The 18,327-nt window shown below is 44.8% G+C and overlaps 1 long non-coding RNA gene across 4 annotated transcripts; it reads left to right on the top strand.

Annotated features, from left to right (window-relative positions):
* The first annotated feature begins 554 nt into the window (after positions 1–554).
* On the top strand, positions 555–4,406 carry LOC111833015 (uncharacterized). 4 transcript variants are annotated; one of them, XR_011993695.1, is made up of 4 exons: positions 555–835; positions 2,231–2,337; positions 4,030–4,180; positions 4,266–4,406. It is a non-coding gene; the product is annotated as an uncharacterized lncRNA (long non-coding RNA). The 4 variants fall into 4 exon arrangements; XR_002835652.2 differs by lacking the exons at positions 4,030–4,180; positions 4,266–4,406 and adding an exon at positions 2,799–3,382 and having other exon boundaries at positions 559–835; XR_002835650.2 differs by lacking the exons at positions 4,030–4,180; positions 4,266–4,406 and adding an exon at positions 2,667–3,382 and having other exon boundaries at positions 560–835.
* Positions 4,407–18,327: the final 13,921 nt, after the last annotated feature.

Here is an 18,327-nt window from a genome sequence, read left to right on the forward strand (position 1 = left end):
AGAAGAGGAACAATTTTGATTTTCGTTTTGTAGCTGAAGCAGTCCAGAAAGACTTGCTATTGTCTCCAAATTGTGTTTCTCTCCCTCCTTGGCCTGGCCCCAAGCTCACAGGTGGTGCCTTATGACTAGTTTTCCCTCGTTAGTAGTCATCTAGCTGCTCTGTTTTTGGCTACCTCAGTTCTGTCGCCGCATCCCGTGTGGCTACATTCGAAAGCCTGAGGGAAACCATATTCATTCATGTGTGTAGTGAGAATAATGTTGCGTAAATAGTTCAGATTCACCTTCCTACAGAGTAAGGTGTGTGTCGTCAGAGTAAGTTACGGAAATGTTTGTGAAGTGTGAGGATTTTATAAAGGCAGTGGAGTTTTTCATACTTTTTTTTTGCACAATTTAAAAATAAAGAACAAAAAAGAAATATATTGACCTCCTGTCTTTTGTCAATTACATCCAATATTTGTCTAATAAAATTATGAGAAGGACAAACTCACTCTATGCTTAGTAGCCGTTCGCCTGGATCCTGAAGATTCTTGGTTTTGTTTGTCTCAGAACCTTAATTAGATCAACTAATTGTAGGTGTGTGACCACTTAGCACTCTCTGTTTGGGGAATGTAGAACAGCTGAGGTCTTCTGAGCTGCGTGTGGCTTCCTACTTCTGCTCTGAGCTTCACAATGGTGGAAATGAAGCCCTGGTGATGCTGGTTGACCTTTGCTGTGAGCTGCACAGATGCCTCTGCAGAACGACATGATGAGGAAGAGTACCAGCTCCCAAAATGCCTCAATGTTTCAGTTTTTTCCCACAGCTCTGAGAAGAGAGGGGATCCAAAGACTCACAGAGGTAATCAGAACGTCCTAAACCTGCAATATCCTTCCAAGTCTTGCTCTAATTGTTTATTGCAATATGTGGAAAATTTACATCGTGATAATGACACTTTGGTGACTTTAATATTAAGTAACAAACGTTCTTTACTAGGCTTTTAAGTAGGCTACCCTTCCATCCATCTTCAGGCTGCTTCTCCTGGTTAGGGGTGTGGTAGCACTGTACAGATCAGGCCAGATAGTTCCTTTGAAGGCTGAAGACTCTGAATCATGGTGGGGGCTCTTCAGTCCCAAGCCAAATGTTAGATATAATGAATGGACATTGACCAGTAAACTGCAAACCTTGTCCAGTGACTAAGTGGTGATTCGCTGATATCTTTGCCCTTAACACTAGTGTATCTAAAATCCGCTGCATAAAATTAGATGACACAAATTATACTACGTACTACAGTATAACTACAAAGCCAACCTAGGGTCCTCTGGTATCAAGTGCACTTATAAACATCCTTGTTTTAAAACAAGGTGTTTATGGGCAAATTAATGCTTATGCAGAAGTTCAAACTTCACAATACAAACAACTGAAGGTTTATATCCAGGAAGCCATTCATCCCAATCAAATCCCTCATCGTTCCTCTTGTATGCATCAAAGTTACTCATTCAGATCGCAAGGTTTACTGGAGAAACCACCTTGAACAATCACTTTCTCTAGGTGAGTTGGGTACTGGGTCATTGTAGCTCTAGTCCTGGCAGAGTTTGTAGCTTTTATGAGGGTCCTCCTTGGGTTGAAGCTTGTCTGGCATCCCCTAAATGAGAACCTTCGAGGGGTAGAATAGATCCTATGTTTCTGTTTCGTGATCCAAAGTTCCTAATTGTAGTCAAGATCTTTATTTTTTATCTCTTTGAGAAGAATGGCTTGCTGATCACGGCTGGTGTAATTTCAAATGAGGCCGTGTGAGTATAAAGAAACAAATGTTAACCAAAGTTGCTGAAACTGCAATGAATCGAGACCGTTTGTGCTTTTGGGATTTATTATCGTTAATTCGCTGTAGTCGTGTGCTTCAAATCCAAAACCTGATTGGTGTTTAATAGCCTGTGACTGCCCACCAAAGCGTTCCCAGCAGATACTTCAGTTCCATTTGCGGTAAATGCCATACATTAAAATGAGCTTACGTTGTAACCCAAGGAAAGAAATTACTATTTCGAGATTGCTAGCTATTAATGTCAAAGAACTGGTTATTATTGATGTTTATGTATTGTCATGCAATATGGATAATAAATAAAAACACAGAACAAAGACCAGAGGAATGAAAAGCAGAAAAAGTTCTTTGCTATGCATGCGGTGTTGGGTTGAGGTAACCAGAGAGCAATGTTTACTTTGTTTAATGAGCTCCTGCCAACCATCTCTGTTATTCAGGGCAAGAGCTGCTTTGTGAGGACCACGGTCTACAAGAAGGGGCTTTGTGCTTTATGTAAGCCACACCAGGAGCGGCATTAATGACTGTCAGCATTCTCCGATCTGAGGTATGAAGTACTTCCTATTCCCCCCCCCCCAACCGCGACCCCCCCCCCCCCATGCACGACCTGAAGGCTTTGGAGTCCTCGTGTTTATTCTGCATGGTGGACTGCTGAGTAGGCCCCACAGAAACATGTCGATGAATTGAGCATACGTACAATACACGTCTTGTAAGCTGGTGTTAAACTGGCTCTATTCAAACAGCCGTCCATCTCCAGGGTATCATAGCTTTGTTTTAATAATGAAATTAAATGCCCTTATGTGGAGCGGCTCATTCTTGCATGTTTATACAGTTGTATGTCATTAAGTGGTAATATAGGTTATGTTCTTTAATCAGGAGTTTGGACTCGGACTCGTTTGGGACTTAAACCTATAAACTACTGGATATAGGGCCCTGGTTCCCCTGCGTGAGGGTTTCTCTTTCTGTCTGTGCCTGTGGGGTTTTGGATGAAAATGTGCTATAATTCAGCTGCTGCTGGGAAGCGGGGAGCCTGCAGCCGTGATGGGAGTCGAACCCGCCCCCACAAGACGCCCACGTGTCAGTGGCGCAGTTTTACCGGCTGCGTCTATCTCTATCACCCGCGCGTCATCCCCAAACCGCGAGCAACGGCGTCTTGCGTCACTCAGCCGCTCTGAGAAAGGACTCGTGTTGCCTTCTGGCAGAATCCAGCAGATGAGTCAATTCTGTTACTCTCACACAGACCACTGCTGCAGTGCACTCCGCAGAGGATTTGTAATTCGTCAACGGCCGTAAAGACAGGCTGGATGTCCAGCCTCATGCTCTGCTGTAGAAGCCCGAATGATCTCTGGAGCCTATCCAGAGCTCTCAAGAAACAGGTGTTTGTTTTGGAAAATTTTTACATTCCTCCATTTTATTTGAAAAAAAAGTCTGGTGGTTTTGTAGGAATTGGGTCTGGAACAGTCATGTTTCCCATAAAGAGCAGTTTTAATTGTACAATTGTTTAATGCATTTGGCTGTAAATTGTTTATTAATCTCTCTTGATGTTTTGCGAAGCTGTCTTGTCATTCGCCAAGAAAATATTTTGCGTTTGATTGCTGCCTTTGTTCTTAATTTTCCAAACTCAAGACTGCGGTATTTACTTCAACTGGATCTAATCTTTTCCCTGTGTCTTGGTTATTTTGGTCGTTTTGCTCAAAGCACTGCTTGGTCACGTGAGCTTTCATCTGCGAGCAGGTTCCTCTGCGTTGGTGCACAGTGTCCACCGAAGCCATCTGGATGGAAACTACATCTGCGTGCTCGACTTGTAAAGACGATAATTAGAAACGAAACACGGGGTCTTTCTTGTGAAACCTGCTGCCTGTGCACTTTCTTTACCTAAAAGCTCTGAGTAAAAGAACCTGAGAGCTCTTTAGTTTTACTGACGGGGTCTTCAGCCACGTGTCCTGGCTTCCCAGAATCAGCTCCAGCCACTCAAGATTCAGGAGATCTTTATATATGCATGTATCCCAGATGAAATGCGATTTCCATGAGCCCCATGGTGCTACATTTCTACATTTACTAAACATACTACCACATACTACATTTACACATTTACTAAACATACTACCACATACTACATTTCCACATTGACTGGACAATATGCGGGGGTGGTTGCAAGGTGGAACAGTTGTAAATCTGTAGTAACTTCTCCTTTGTTATATTTTTTTCCTCAAGCTCTCTTGGTTTGTTTTTGGTCCAGTTATAAATTCTTCTGTGCTGAGGGAGCTGATGACGAAGTTCTCTGCAAACATACCTTTTTTGTCCTTGGGGGAAGAATGGAGGACAATGAAGATTCGGCACTGTCAGTCTTTCTGCACGGGGCCTCGTAGGCGTAGAGGATCTGTGGTTCGGTGAGCCAAGGTTCACGTCTTTGCAGAAACGCAGGCTGCGTTCGGTCTTCGGGCTTCAGATTCATTCATCGCTTTATTTTCACAGAACACAAGCCAGGGGAAGGTTTGTTAGCAGAACTCAAGGCGTGAAGCTGTATTAATTTGGAAAAGCAGGATACAGCATTACTGTGCTTAATGAAGCCAGCAGAGACTGCTGATGAGAATATATGTGACTGGGTGTATTAATAGCAAATATTTCAAAGATAAAATTGATTCCCGGATTAAAAACATTGTCACAGTGACAGCCCCCCCCGTCCCTGGTTGGCCTTTAATTAAAGTATAGCCCCACAATCATTCGGAAGGTAACTCGAGTCAAGCTGCTTCATTTCCTGCCAGCCCTTCTAATCTTGAAATTTTACCCAAGCATCTCCTCTTTTGATCAGCATCTGCCCCGGACCTGGAAGCCATTTCCCAGGGAATGGGTAATTGTCTCAATGAAGTAATTTGCACGATTTTAACAGGGATCTGGGCGGCTGGAAGCTGTGCGTGATGTGTGTGTGTGTGTGCACTTGGGTCATGTATATATTACACTGTAGGGACCAAATGTCCCCACAATGTGATAAAGACCTGTTATTTTGACACTATCGGGACCATTTTTTCGGTCCCCACAAGGGGGAACTCAGTTGTATAAAAATCCATGACTACAATCAAAACACTAAGTGCCAAAAGTCTGGTATTTGTTTGGTTACTTTTGCTTAAGGTTAGGGCTGGTTAGGGGTTAAGGTTGTATATGCTGGGATTAGCCTTTAGCCCATAGAAATGAATGGATGATCACCACACATACGCGTGTGTGTGTGTGTGTGTGTGTGTGTGTGTGTGTGTGTGTGTGAGGGGGTGCCTGTGGACTTCTACCTGTAGCCTCAGAGCCTTAAGCTGATCCTTCTTCATGGAGATGTTTGCACACAGCTGACTTCATATATGGTCATACTTTACTGGTCTGGACAGCATTTTAGATCTAATGGTACATCATCTATGGGGGGGGGGGGGAAATCAGCAAAGCTTATTTATATTCTAAATACATTTGCTCACTACATCATTCAACACTTTGTTTAAAAAATGTAATAAAGGCTCTTGACCTAATTTAAAAAAAATTAAACAAAATCTACACACATGTTTGAGTAATGTTAATACAATATTCAGACAAGTTACTTAATTCAAAAGGTATCTGTAGTATTCCATATATTTAGAATGTGGGCCAAAGTGCTTATCCTGAAAAATCTGACTGCTATGGTTATATTTAATAAGTCCAACCTGTGCAGGAGCAGAGGAGGATGTCAGCACTGGCCCAGACAGAGGAATCGGATATACATACCTGCGAGCACACACCTGGCCCCATGTGTCCTGGGCTTTGCTTAGCCGGTAGAGAGCTTGCAAATGTCCCTTATGACCTCACGTCTACCCTAACTGCTGATTCTTTGAATCCCACGCTGGCTGGGAACTTTCTGAGCCGTAAACCCAGCGGTGATTGACAGTGTGTGGTAATCCCACCCACAGTGGTTTCAAAGCCTGGTTTTCGGTGGGCGGGCTCTGTAATGCAGCAGTGTCACCTACCCCCAGAGACATCGACCTTTTGCTCTCTGAACGTTCTGAAGGATTTTGCCAGTGGTCATGGGTGTTGAAGTTTTATGCACAATGTCAGATGGACAGAAAAGCCTCAGCTGTAGCCTGTGTGTGTGTGTGTACACCAGGGATGGGAGCATGTCATTCCTTGGCGAGTCTGAGTCAAGTCTTAAGTCAAAACATTGCAGTCAGAGTCAAGTTGCGAGTCATTTGCCCTCAAGTCAAAGTAGAGTCCAAGTCTTTCCATCATTTTTGCAGTTAAGTCACAAGTCATCAAATTTGTGACTCAAGTCCAAGTCGAGTTGTGAATTATGTAACTTGAGTCCATACCTATGTCATTTTTTGCCTTTAGCGATTAAAATTTGCTGCAGCAAAAACCCGCCACAGTACATCGTAAGAGATTGAAAAGGGAGTGTCCACTCACACAGGTTGCCCTCACACAGTTTTTGCAGTATGTTTTTGTATATACAGGGAGTGATGCATCTTTCCAACAAATCTCGGGAGACCTTGCATTTAGCTAAATGAAAATGCAGACAGCAGAGTATTAATGCACGCTGAAATTATAAAACTAATTTTATGGTATCCAGAGGGGGAGTATAACCTCAACTCTTCTTGAGTCATAGGGTCCAAGTCTCGAGTCATTGCCCTTAATTCCAAGTCAAGTTCAAATCTTTCCATTTATTTTGCCGATTCGAGTCCGAAGTCATCAGATTTGTAACTTGAGTCGAGTTGCAAGCCAGTGACTTGAGTCACCACCTCTGGTGTGCACTATATGGACAAAAGTACTCGGACACCTGTCCATTGCACCCACAGGGAAGCTTATAACATCCCATTTTAAACCCACAAGAATCAATATGGAGTTGGTCCCCCCTTTGCAGCTGCCACTCTTCTGAGAAGGGTTTGCATAAGATTTTGGAATGTGTCTGTGGGAATTTTTGCCCATTCATCCAGAAAAACATTTGTGAGGTCAGGTACTGATGTGAAGGACTGGCTTGGAATCTTCATTTTAGGTAATTTCAAGGGTGTTTGATGGGGTTGAGGTCAAGGTTCTTAAACACCAAACTCACACGACCATGTCTTTATGGACCTTGCTCTGTGCTCTGGGGCACAGTCATGCTAGAACAGAAAAGGGCCTTCCCCAATCTGTTCCCATAAAGTTGGAAGCATAGACTTGTCCAAAATGTCTTGGTATGCTGAAGCATTAAGAGTTCCCTTCACTGGAACTAAGGGGCCAACCAAACCCCAGATAAACAACCCCATACCATTATCCCTCCTCCACCAAACTATACAGCTGGCACAATGCAGTCAAAGGCAGGTAATGTTCTCCTGGCATCGGCCAAACCCAAACTCATCCATCAGCCTGCCAGATGGAGAACTGTGATTCCTCACTCCACAGAACATGTTTCCACTGCTCCAAAGTCCAGTGGCAGCGTGCTTTACATCACTCCATCTGACGCTTGGCATTGCGCTTGGTGATGTGAGACTCACATGCAGTTGCTGAGCCATGGAAGCCCATTCCCACATGTCCAAATGATACCCGGGGGGCGGGCACCATCTGAGCTGGAGTCCTAGTTCAGTCCCATGGGGGAGGGGGAGGGGGTGGTGGCATCGTGGATGTGACTTGCACACTCTGTCATCGTGGGTGCAGACTTCAATATGCCGTCCTACACAGGCCAACATGGAGAACAGACTCATTCATGGACTTTGGCTTTGCCCTTGACCACAGTTAACACCTTGCTTTTACCATACCCGGGGGGGGGATTGGACAGCCAGTTGACCTTGGAACCCAGATTTTTTAACTCTACGTTTTTGGTTCTTCTCCTCCTTTGTCATCTGGCTCTTTCTTTTATTTCTTTCCTTCCTTTTCCCTGTTTTTCTATTGTTCTCTCTTAATGATGATGTAATGCATCACAACACACACATATGAAGTGCCTTGGGGCGACTCTGTTGTAAATTAATCTGTTGTAAAAATGAATTGAATATATAATGTACCTTCATCTGCCATAGAAATAGTGATTTAGAACCTTATACCGCATGACAAAGGGGAAATTCTAATACAGCAGAGGGTAAAATCTAATGATCTTTTAGAAAATAAATGTGTGTTTCAGCTTCTGTTTAAATTATGGTGTTTGCTGGAGGGTCTGCGGTCAGTGACCCAGGCAAGGCTGCAAGCAGATGCTGGATGTTTCCCTTCCTGTGGAATGCCGATCTCTGGCTCCTTTTGCTTTTAGAGGATGTCTGATAGTAAGGGCTTTTTTGCAATGCTGTTTCCTCTTGGGGGAGTGGCTTTTAATGTTGGGGGCACTCGTGGCCGTCAGTCCTCTGGGGATACTTAAATAACACCGGCAGCGGAAACGGGGATAGCCTTCAAGGAAGCTTAAATTTGGGAGAAACCCACAATCTGGGAAGGTGATCAGGAACTCCAGGCTGCCATGCTAAACCAAATCTGTCTTCAACATCTCTCCAGGCCAAAGCTTTGTTTCCACATGTTCATATGCTGCAGATTCGTACCAACATCCAGCTCTGCTCCTCCAAAATGTCCCTCAGAAAGTCGTCTCTGATGTTTTTTTCTTGTTAGCCCCATGATGGTTGTGGGGGGAGGATTCAGAATAATATTAAAGCCCTTGGGTTCTCGCTGTTTGTGTCCATTTTACCCCAAGCGTCTCCTAAAACAGCCGTGTCAGCAGAACTCGGTATACAACTGTTTTGGGATCATTCAAATGTTACCACAGTCTGCTAGAAATGCATAATTCCAGACCACTTAATTTAAGATGTTCTAAATGAAATAAATAAAACAGCACTTTAGTCTTAAATAAATAAAGCTTGGCTTGATTTTATTTTTTTTTATCTGCACCTACTTATATTCTGGTTTCTTCTGTGGTAAATCTGAGTAATGACTGATTTAAGAGCCTTTCTGTCTTAAGACCCAGATTTCTTCCTAGCTGTGCATAATTTAATAGAGTGAATGGTGTGTCCCGTTTTATTTAGGAATGATCTGCTGTTGAACATGTACTCCTCCCTCTGTGTGCTTTCAACTTTAGTCAAAAAACTCTGCAGCTCTACAGAATCTCTGACCTGGAGTTTTGTTGAGCGATGGAAATATGACTAAAATCAATATGTCTTTGCAGACTATCTCTGGTTGTTATGCCATAGAGACTGAGTCCTACTTTTGTACAGTATGGGGTGCTTCTGTTCTTAAGCTTCTTACGATGGTTCCTGTGCGTTGCTGTGCAGAAAGTCTGCTCTTCTGCAAACCTCAAAGTAGGTCTGAGCAACGCCACATGGTCGTTCCAGCTGATGGAAGTCACGCAGAAAATGCCCTGGGGCTTGTGTCACGTTCACCACTTTGCCAGACCCCCGAGGATGCGAGTTATGCAGTTTCTTCCAGTCCATTGGAGATATTTTACTACAGAACAATATCTTAGCCAGCGTTTCCTAATCCGGTCCTCGGGAGCCAGCAGACAGTCCATGTTTTTGCTCCCACTCAGCTTCCTACCATGTGCTGTCTGGCAGGGAGTTGGGCAGGAGCAAAAACGTGGACCCTCTGCGAGTCACCGAGGACCGGATTAGGAAACGCTGATCTTAGCGATTTTGAGTTTCTGAAGATTGCTATTCTTGCTTGTTTTTCAACTTGACTTCCCATCTAAAGCAGAATTGTTTCAGGAATATGTTTACATGGGCTTCAGTTTAATCCTGGTGTAAATGTTGCCACAGCAATTTTTTCCATTGGATGTGTGGAGGACCACAGAGAATAGACCACCAGAGGTGGACATTTGTTTGGTTACACAGGTTTTAGCGGGATGAGACCACAAATCCAGCTATTCTGTTGTGTTGACAACTGATCCAGGACTTCGTTTTGTAGCTGTTGTTTGTGGTGCATGGAAACAACCTGAGTTAAATTAAATTAGAGTCCCAGCTGAATTAAAGTGTTGTTGTTATTATTATTATTATTATTATTTATTCTGTCATCTGCACCAGAGGTAATGTGCTATTGTGCAAGCATTTGATGGCTATTTTCAAGTGTCCCGTGCAGAGAGTCTTTTTAGTGCTTCCATATGTCTGTAGGGATCAAAACAAATCAAGGCTTTTCCAAGTTTTTGGAAGAAGCCTAAGAGCGAGCGAGAGAGAGAGCGAGCACATTCCTGATCAACCAAGTAGGGTTCATCCCTGTCATGGATCTTCTTAATGGCTTCATCCCTTACAGATGTTCCTGGCGTGTTTACATCTGGTTGTGCATTGCGTAACAGCCCACTTCAGTATTTGTTAGTAGCCGGAACGTAATGAGATTGAAAGAACCTCTTCTCCTGACAGGAGAACACAGGGAATGTTCAGAATGCTGTATTTTTTATTTTTATTTTTTTGATAGTTTGCGTGTGTACTCAATAAGGTAATTGAAGACACTCAAAAATATTTGGATATTGTGTCTGCCCAGTTAAATTCTCAGTAAAACGAGTGTCTGTCCATAGAGTTCGTCAGCCTGTTAGAATTTTCCAGCATAATACCCAAGCAGCCAATGTTATTGCATGCTTGAGGTGGGATGATTCAGTGCTAAGGACGCCTACACCTTTACATCACGTGGTGCTGGATGTCGTCCTCCTGCTCTCAGGACGAGGCTGTCGATATGGTTTGGGGAGCTGCTGTAGCTCAGATGAGCAGGAGGTAGAAGGTAGATTCAGTTACAAGCTTTTGATTTTGATGGAAGGTGGAAATAAACCTCCGTCATGTCTGCAGGATTCCTTCCTGAGGAAGGAGAGTGGAGCAGGAATGCAGGCCCATTGGCCTTGGTGCCCTGTTGAAATGAGAAGCCAGTACTTTGGCATGTACTCCCCCCCCTCCCCAATGTAAAAAATAGCTGTGTATGGACTGGGGGGGGCAGCTGGCTTTGCTTCTAGATTGAATGAGCGGGGCTGTCAGTTTTCCACGCGGCGCTGACAGACGACTCTCCCGACTAGGCTGAAGTTCACGGGCAGCCGGCCCTTCCGCCACCCAACCCCCCCCCCCCCCCCAACAGCGCTGTATGCCTGCTTCTAGTTATCGCTACACGGGCCTCGATCTGGCACGGTAAGAGACAAGCCCCCGAGGTTAGCTCTCACTCTGAAGCATGCTTAGCACGTCTTCCTGGATTTACTAGGAAAACAACATGACCTTTCTTTGGCTTGTTCTGGGTTTTGAAAGGCTTTAATGTGAAAGGAAGATTGTAACTATGCTCACAATGTGTAAATCCTGGTGTTCAGTGTACTAGCTGAGCTGTCAGTCAGTAAATATAATTATACCAGTCTAACGAAATTGTAATAAATATTGCGTATACCGTTTATCATTTCAAACCTTGCTGATGCCATCTTCCTATTACATTCTCTCCTGGAGATAAGTGTGTTGAAATTTAATGTGATGTCTGTAGAAATTTCCATCAGCAATTTTAAACTAGGAAGCCTTGGCCATTAATCCACATGCACCTCATTAACTTTCTGACTCAGGCGCAATCTTCCTCTTCCACCTGAATTAAATGGTCTTGTGAATCCTAATGAACTGATCCCTGCATCTCAGGATGCCCTAGACAGCGATCAGTATACCAGCCCGGCCATATCATCTGCCAGACTCTGTCACATTACCCCATACAAATATTATGTTGGTTTGAACAGTCAGAGAACAGAATCTCAAATAAAATCTTGCATTCACATGTGTTTGGGATCCATGTCTGGAGACCCAAAGGCTCCATTCTGTAAGCCAGTGCAAGGAAGAGCTTTTTATCATCAACTTAATCAGAATTCCTGTCATTGTGGATCAGCTGGCTGTCATTTAATTTGCCTCTATGCATTTCTTTTTGATTAGATTATTTTATTTTTTTTTGAAGAGGGTAAATTAATAATGCTCTGCGATTATTCTGCGTGGAGTTCTGATGCTGGATTTCTTTGCAAACATTTTGAACAGCTGCTAATTTCTTACCGAGAGTCTGTCATAGATCACCAGCTAAAAGATGTTTTGCATTTTAAATTCGTGTCATATGTTGCCTCAGTTTGAGCTTCAACTTCGAGTTTTATAGATATGATCTAAATTTTATGCAATTTTATTGGAGGAAACATTCAGCTTGGCCCATTTACGGTGTTTTGCAAAAAACTTTCTGAAGCAAAATGGAATATTTCTCAATTTCTGACTGCATGTTGCTATTTTGTAATGCATTACACAATAATTACAGATGAACGTATCATTTCATATAGTTATAGGATAATGGGGCCACTATGACAACAGAGAATTTGATGGCCATAAAAGTCTCTCTGCCTTCCAAGCTCTAAATGTATCATGGTTGTCTTGACGTTGGCACGGCTTTGCCAGTGACCTTTTGCTTTTGAAGTAGTTGTCATGGGTGCCCAATGTTTGTTTGTTCTTCATTTGCACAAAGGCGAAAATGTGTCAAACCAGTTCCAAACTTCAGAAAGGGCCCCTGATGTAGATCTAAACAGAGGGGATGATGTATTGTAAACCCCCCACCCCACCCCCCAACTTTTTTTTTGTCTGTTTCAGACACAACTGAGCCCTCTTTAAATAGAAAGTATCAGCTCTGTGAGCATGGGACTGGATTCACCAAAAAATCATCTTCTGCGCTCGCCTCTTGTCATTGCATCACGTGCGTATTCTGCAGGGTCTTGGGTGGTCGTCTGCTTTCAGAGGAAGAATGTCAGTGCGAATGAAAACAAGCTATAAATATGGATCCCGAGGGCACAGTATCTGTCGTCACAGCGGGCTCTTCTGTTTTGTTTTTGTTTTGTAACAGTGACGCTAACATCAACGTAAATTCGGTCCGCCTGCTCTCTTCATGCTCTTTCTGTGATATGGCCTTGAAAGTGAGCTTCGTAAGCCCAAGTCAGTCCACGACAGCATCGTCAGTTCCCATGGTTAGATCTCTGCTTTATTTCTGTAGCCTATAACAAAAGCGGCGGGCTTCAGTTCTGAGCTCTCTCCCGCTGTGAGCTCACGTTGAGCTCTTAACCAAGTCCTTTGGGGAATGTCCACCATACTTAGGATGACTGTCTCTGAAAAGAAACAGGGGCCTCAGACCTTAGAGAGGAACTTAAGACTGCCAGCCCCCCATCCTCCACCCCCCCAAGCGCCATCTCCCAAATCCATAACATTTAAGGTATTCTGTTGGTTGAACTTGTAACCCTACCTTGTAGCTGTTTTCACAGAGTGCTGGTATTTTGCAGTTAACTTCTGTAACCCAGTGCCAGATATTCAGCACTGGGGCTTTGGCACGTAGCAATATGGTGGTCTGTAGCCTTCCTAAATGACTCGGTCTTTGTTTGGGGATGATACTTTTTAAAACAATGGACCTCATTTGTTTGTGTTGTCCAATGGTGAGCGTTTTTCTCTGTGATTTTAATTCCCCCTCATTCGTGAGACTGAAGACCCTTGTCTGATCAGATGTATTGAGGTGAAACCGTTCCGGTCATTTAAATGTCGACGTGTAGTTTTAAACACCTGATTGGCCTCTGAACGTAGCAATCATGTGGGTTGCGTTGTGCTCGTTTGAGCCCTTGCCTGTAATGTCAGTGGTTTCAGTTTCATGAAGCACCATTCAGCACTGTGGTTACATAAATCAGAAGAAATTACACTGGTCGCTATCCTGGCAACTTTATTAATTCTTGTGTGGCCTTGCTATACTGCTCTCCCTTTTAGCCCCTGCTCTTAAACCTTGGCCTAAACCTGTAAACCCAGTATAGGTCATTAGCATGCATGGAAAAGTACTTTGGAGCCTGTTGGGTCCAGCACCACCGAGAGCCCCCGCTCCTCACCGCATACCACGGGCCCCTGGCAGCAACGAGGCTTCTCCACACCCCTCGCCCACTAGTGGGCGGTGTAACCAAACTCATAAAACCATGTTGTTATGGTCTGGGCACAGCAATGACTCATGTTACAATATATCTCAGAATAATAGACCAATGTTATTTAAATTATTATGCAAATACGTTGAAAACTCATGAATACAGACTACAGTTTTTACAATCTATAAACATCGAGTCGTTAAAATAAAAATAGAAGGTGGGCCTTCTGTGTGGTTCAGTGGGTTAAGCACTGTGGCTGTGAGCAGTAGGTTGCCAGCTCGAATCCCTGCTTCAGCAGAGTGATTTTACCATTGGGCCCTTGAACAAGGCATTTAACCCCAAATCATTCTAGGGACCGACTGACCATGGTTTCTTAAATGTATGTCACTAAACATGTACTAAATTAAATAAAAAGTTCCCTTATCGGTAGTCAGATATTTCTGAATCAAAGACGGTGGGTTACATTTTCTTTGAGCACCTTGACTGGTATTTTGTAGAAAATACATCATCTGCATAAAGACTGATCTCATGGACTGAATAAGAGGTTAAAATACCACAATGCTGTTATTCTGACGGTGAACTCAGCAGCCATGCACGCGTTATTCCCTAAGCTAGAGGCTGCTGGAAACTACCGCAGGTGTCCAGTCCACATGGCCCACGGCTGCTTTGCAGTCGAGTTTCAAATCATATCTGGTCTTTGCATAATAACAAAATGAAGGAAATTCATTTTTAAAGGGAAGGTCAACTATGTTGGAGCGACATGAGGTCCCACTGAGAAGTGCCTGCCCATAGTATATAGCTAAAAGAGCATAGCTCATAGTCGCCCCCCCCGCAAGCATTTCAAAGAAGATGCTTTTCCAAATGCACTTCTCCTTGTATGACCTCTCCTTTTAGTCTTTATGAGACTCTCACAGAGTTTCTGGTTCTGATGGTGAATTACTTTATAACTCTGGCAAAGTGGGCTGCTCTCTCGGAGCTAGAGATGAGCGATTCAGCCCCGCAGAACTGCAGAGAGAATCTCTGAATATCTTAAAAATATAAAAAGTCTACAGCAACTGCTGTAGACTTTTGAGTTTTTTGGAAATGAAACGAAAGTTCTTAATTGATTTGCAAGACGACCGTGTGAGTTTTGGCTCGCAATATGTAATATATGATGCGGGAGCCTGACGTTGGGGCGTTGGTGGTGTCATCTCAAAAACAATAGGAACGGACTGAGTGAGTCCATGGGAATTTGCTGTTCAAATGTCATTTAGCATTTCTTTGTCGGGCAGCACCGAAGGATTAGCATCTGTGCCTCCCCCTCAGCCCACTGACCTATTCCTTCTGTATACACCCCCCCACTAGTAGAAGCCTCTTAATGAGCTCAGTCGGAGGATCCTCATTTCTCTCCTTGCAGTCGATTGTCTTCTAGACCTTTGGTGCTGAATGGCAAATCTCATAGCATCAGTCGCTTGAAGACTTGCTTCCCAGAAGAGGCACAATGTACATAAACGTCAATTCAGATGTGGGTTAATTTCAGGTCACTACTGCTCATTTGGCAAATCAAAGGCGGCCCGGCTTATGTGCATTCATGCTCCGTTAGATCAGGGGAAGTCCCTGGTATGAAAGTAAAGGCTCTGAGATGTCAAGCGCTAACTGTGCCCCTCTAATCGGCATGGTCATTAATTCAAACAGGCGCTGATTGTGCTGCTGAATATCTTTCAGTCTCCGGTGAGACCTGTTCTGAGAAACTACCTCACAATTTTTGCAGTGCAGCATGTTTGAAAAGCGTTTCGCAAACCGCCGAATCCACTAAAGCTCCTTTTCTTGGTGAACATCGCTTTTCATTGATAAATTGAGTGCAGGCTCAATTCCATCGAATTGTTCTCTAATTTATCCCCCGAAATAGCCCAACCGGGCAAAGGCCCACCACTTAGGTTAGTTCAGCCATAATTAGGTGAGGGAAAGCCCCTCATTTTAACAGACCTCTTCCTGGGACAGACACGGGAACACTGCTACTCTTATTGGACTCATTGAACTGAAAATGGCTGACTGCATGAATCGGACAGTCATCTGTTTACAGACAACAGTGCTGTATTCGGAGTCTAATGAAGGAATTCCTCTTGATCGTTTAGAGAATATTGCTATGCTGGAAAGGAGACTGGGTGCAGGAGAGACTCCGTTCGTGCCAAAGGATGTAGATAGGTGGTGGGCGATGTTAGAATTGACAGCAATCTGGGGGACCCTCCATAAGGGCTCAGGTTGGAGACCCTGTTCTACAGCATTGTGCAAATTAATTCACACAAGTTGTCTTACAGACATGCATGCAGTGGCCTGGGACCTGCTTATTTGCACAGCTAACAGGGCGGAGAGTATGCTGAGTGGATGGAGAGAGGAGGCACTGTGCCCACAGACTGGCAGGCCTGCTCGGTGGGGTTAGAGCTGAGTGGATGGAGAGAGGAGGCACTGTGCCCACAGACTGGCAGGCCTGCTCGGTGGGGTTAGAGCTGAGTGGATGGACAGAGGAGGCACTGTGCCCACAGACTGGCAGGCCTGCTCGGTGGGGTTAGAGCTGGGTGGACGGACAGAGGAGGCACTGTGCCCACAGACTGGCAGGCCTGCTCGGTGGGGTTAGAGCTGGGTGGACGGACAGAGGAGGCACTGTGCCCACAGACTGGCAGGCCTGCTCGGTGGGGTTAGAGCTGCGTGGATGGAGAGAGGAGGCACTGTGCCCACAGACTGGCAGGCCTGCTCGGTGGGGTTAGAGCTGAGCGGATGGAGAGAGGAGGCACTGTGCCCACACACTGGCAGGCCTGCTCGGTGGGGTTAGAGCTGGGTGGACGGACAGAGGAGGCACTGTGCCCACAGACTGGCAAGCCTGCTCGGTGGGGTTAGAGCTGGGTGAAATGACTGTGCCTCAGCCTTCAATGAATGCACAGGGGTTCAGGTGCCTCCCCATGTTGTGGGGTTCACTCCAGGTTCTCTGATTTCATCCTACAGTCCAAAAACTTACTGAGGTTAATTGGAGTTTCCAAATTCCCCATAGGCATGAATGGTGTGTGTGCCCTGCGATGGATTGGTAACCTGTCCTGGGTTATTCCCATACGATTCTATCAATCCACCAGGTCCTAAATCTGAACCCAAGGTGATAAGTGTGAATCAATGTAACAGTGATGAGTGTCTTAACTGTGGTCAGTCTGTTTGCATATAGACACTACAACTTGTTTCAATTAATTTGCACATTTTATGCAAACTTGTTACATTTATGTTTGGATCCCCCAAGACTTCTGACACAATTCTCTTACTGGTGGTGGAGCAAGAAAGGCTCTTGGAAGCCTCTTTCCGGAATCTTCATTTGCAGTGATGACAAAATGCTAATTTCAGGACCATTGAGCTTCAGCTGCTCCTGAAAGGGAATCGACTGCAGAGCAGTGCGAATAAGGCCAGTTGGCCAGGCGTAACGGAAGCCAGTGAGGGGCCTGGTTAGTGTTGTGCCTTAGCCATTCCCCTGTCCCTGTGCCCTGGATTCATCCGTAAAGGCGCCAGTCTTCAGTACGTGGCCATAGCCAAGTGCTTTGATTCCATCTGACTGTCTGGGGTTATGGCTAATTGGCTGCCACCGCGGCTCCTCCCTTCCCCTTTGGACCCTCTCGCTGTGCCCCAGCTGGCAGCCTGGGGATTACAGGCCCCCAGAGCCGCCCTCTGCGCCACTTGGAGTGTTTATTTCTGCTGTTGTGGGCACTTGAGGATTAATCCCTTTGTTCTTTTCAATTATGAAAATATAGCCTCTTGCTGAATAGTCTGCTGCTTTGGCTGTGTTTCATGTACTGCATGGTGCGATGCCAGTGTGCTTAAACTTTGTGGTGTAGACACACTATACAGAAACACATTAGGTCTGAGACTAGCTTGTGATTATCCAACTCAGCAATGAAAACACATGTTCCTCTATAATCCAGTGCACATTGCAGGGTCCCGTTGTCCGCAGCTCACAGTTTAAAAAGAAGAGGATTACTCTCTTTCAAACTGACAGTCTGTTTTTTTTTGTTTTGAAATTATCGTGCTGGTGTTCATTTGTTAAAATGGCTGGTCGGCGATGAAACGCCAGCCATGTCATTAATCCTTCTAACAGAAGAACAGTAGCAGAGTGCTAGAGGCAGCTAGTCTGCTAGTTTTTTTTGTCCTAGGTTTAGGGTTGAAAAGAGGACTTGGGCATGTGGGAAATCGATGCACTCAGTAGCACTCTTAGCTCATGTGGTGCCCTAGGCGAGCATCATTGCTGGCGCCCCCCATGTGAGGCTAAGTGAAACTGGCTGGCAAGTTGGCACCCTCTTAGAAGTTGGTGCCCTAGGCGGCCGCCTATATGCCACCTATTGGTGCACTCTCAAGAGTAGCTCAGAAAGGAGAATCCATGCCCTACAGCAGGGGTGGCCAATCTTATCTGCAAAGGGCCGTGTGTGTGCCGGGTTTTGGGATAACCTGTAGGTCAGCTGTTCAAACCCAGGTGTGAGGACTCTTCAGCCAATCAGTCCTCTAATTAGTAATCTAATTAGGGAGTTGCAGCGAAAACCCGCATACACACCGGCCCTTTGCGGATAAGATTGGCTACCCCTGCCCTACAGTTACAGCTAGTTTAAGCTTAAAGATGACTGAATGGCTTCTTTAAGGAACTTCAACTACTGAAGAGTTTTCTTGAGTGTAGCAGACTACAGAAGATGCAGACTGCGGATGCATACTGTATGTGTGACACATGGA

Source organism: Paramormyrops kingsleyae, chromosome 11 (assembly GCF_048594095.1).
Source record: "Paramormyrops kingsleyae isolate MSU_618 chromosome 11, PKINGS_0.4, whole genome shotgun sequence".
NCBI classification, from domain to species: Eukaryota; Metazoa; Chordata; class Actinopteri; order Osteoglossiformes; family Mormyridae; genus Paramormyrops; species Paramormyrops kingsleyae.